We start from the raw sequence: 2240 nt of genomic DNA, 5'->3' as shown, positions 1-2240 counted from the left end.
CCCATCACCTATTGAACCCATCCCTCCACCAATGTCCCCTCTGATAACCATCAGTTTGTTCTCTATAGTTAAGGAAATTTCATCATTTTGATACATATTTGATTTCTTTAAATGAGCCTCAATCAACCAATAAAGATGTGCCATCCTTCCTATGTTTCTTCTGCAATTGGAAATGAAATGTTATCTATTCATTCATCATCACAATAAAAATTAAAAGTTTGAAGTCAAATACCAACCTGAAAGATAGAAAAGCTACTTTATATATCTTAATAGTGGGAAAATACTTTCACAAACAACATGTTTTCCTGTATTGAATTATTTCAAAGTTAAATTTATGGACCATTCATACATTCTAAAAGTGCAGGGTCACTCAAATGTCTAAGTATATCAAATTACTTCACTCTTCCCATAAGCAGCCTTAGGTGATCTCAAAAATGGCTCCCTATTCACTTGACCCAGAAAACCCTACAAAATCATGCATATCAAGAGATTCAAATCTTCATGTTCACTCTAAGAGCACCTGTGAAACTACCCAGGCCAAGGGTATGAATATCAGAAAAGCCACCAAGTATCAGAAAGATGTCACTTTGCAGAAGCCATGTGTGCCATACCGTCACTCCTGCAGTGGAGTTGGTAGGTGCGCCTAGGCCAAACAGTGGGGCTGCACACAGGGCTGGTGGCCCAAAAACAGTGCTGAATTTTTATTGTACATGCTTAAAAATGCAGAGTGTAATGCTGAACTTAAAGGTTTAGATGTAGATTCTCTGGTCATGGAGCACATCCAGATGAACAAAGCTCCCAAGATGCAGCATAGAACTTACAGGGCTCGTGGTCAGATTAACTCATACATGAGCTCTCCCTGCCACATTGAGATGATCCCTACTGGAAAAAGAGCGGATTATTCCTAAATCAGAAGAGGAGGTTGCACAGAAGAAAAAGGTATCCCAGAAGAAACTGAAGAAACAAAACCTATGGTCCTGGAGTAAAACCTGCATGAAATAAAAGCAAATAAAAGGGGAAATAAGTGTATCACATGATTTCAGGAATTCAGACATGGCAATTCTTATTAATGCATTAATTATATAATTGACAAGTTTATCAAATAAAAAAATCAGCATATTTGTCTATATTTTAAAATGTATCTTAAGTTATTTGCTGGTAATTATACTATTTGAAGTAGAAAAGTGTAGAAACGTGTGTTGAAGATTTTGGAACAAAAAGCCAACACCACTTTGTATATTTACCAAAAGAGATAGCAGTTTAGGATATCAGCTTTCTGGCTTCAACTGTAGAGGAAAAACAAAACAAAACAAAAACAAACAAACAAACAAAACATATATTGCTTGAAAGGCAAATAGTCCTTGTTCTGCTATTAGCTGAACATAAGATTTTATGCAAATTGCCTGTTTCCTTGCCTGCCAATTTAATATCCCTATACCTGTTCTACCTTCCTTGAATAATACATCTGAAAACAAGTTGGAAAGGTATATAAAAGTGCACTGAAAAATAAAATATTCCATTAGTAGAATAAAATAAGTTCTATCATTACTATTTGGTTTTTAATGACTCATATGGATCATGCTTACAGTGGCTTCACTGGCAGATTTGTAACATTTTTCCTGGTTCTAAGCCCATTTTCACTTGGATTCTTTACAGTCTGGGTTTTTATGGAGTAGACATTCTGACTCTAGGTGAAGTGAGATGTGAATTTGGATTTTGAGCAGTTTTCCACGGAAGATAATTGAACTTTCCCAAACATCAGCCCAGTTCTTTAAAGTAAATGATATTTCTCCTGCAATTAGATTCAATCACCTTAATAAGCAACAAAAGAATTGTAAGATAACATTGCATCAAGAATGGACCTAAAAAAAAGGGTGGGGGCACCTTGGTGGTTCAGTCGGTTAAGCGACTGCCTTCGGTTCAGGTCATGATCCCAGGGTCCTGGGATTGAGCACTGCATCAGGGTCTCCACTCAGCCGGGAGTCTGCCTCTCCCTCTCCCTTTGTGATCTCTCTCACTTTCACTCTGTCTCAAATAAATAAATAAAATCTTAAAAAAAAGAGTGGACCTAACTCTTGATTTTCTCAAACAGGTGACAAAAATTGTCATAAAAGGTCATTTTGTAAGATATTCAGTCAAAGAAATAACAAAACCAGGCCACCTTGGGCCAATTAAAGACCTGATAATATTTGGGGGATATATATAAGGAGAAAATGAGTCAGCCCAACAAAATGAAGCTA

The 2240-nt window shown here is 36.6% G+C and overlaps 1 pseudogene; it reads left to right on the top strand.

Moving 5' to 3' along the window:
- The first annotated feature begins 434 nt into the window (after positions 1–434).
- LOC118530580 (large ribosomal subunit protein uL22 pseudogene) lies at positions 435–1002 on the top strand (annotated as a pseudogene).
- Positions 1003–2240: the final 1238 nt, after the last annotated feature.

The sequence above is a fragment of the Halichoerus grypus genome, chromosome 6 (assembly GCF_964656455.1).
Source record: "Halichoerus grypus chromosome 6, mHalGry1.hap1.1, whole genome shotgun sequence".
NCBI classification, from domain to species: Eukaryota; Metazoa; Chordata; class Mammalia; order Carnivora; family Phocidae; genus Halichoerus; species Halichoerus grypus.
Note: the sequence above shows the minus strand (reverse complement) of the source record. Positions and strands in the feature narration are given on the sequence as shown.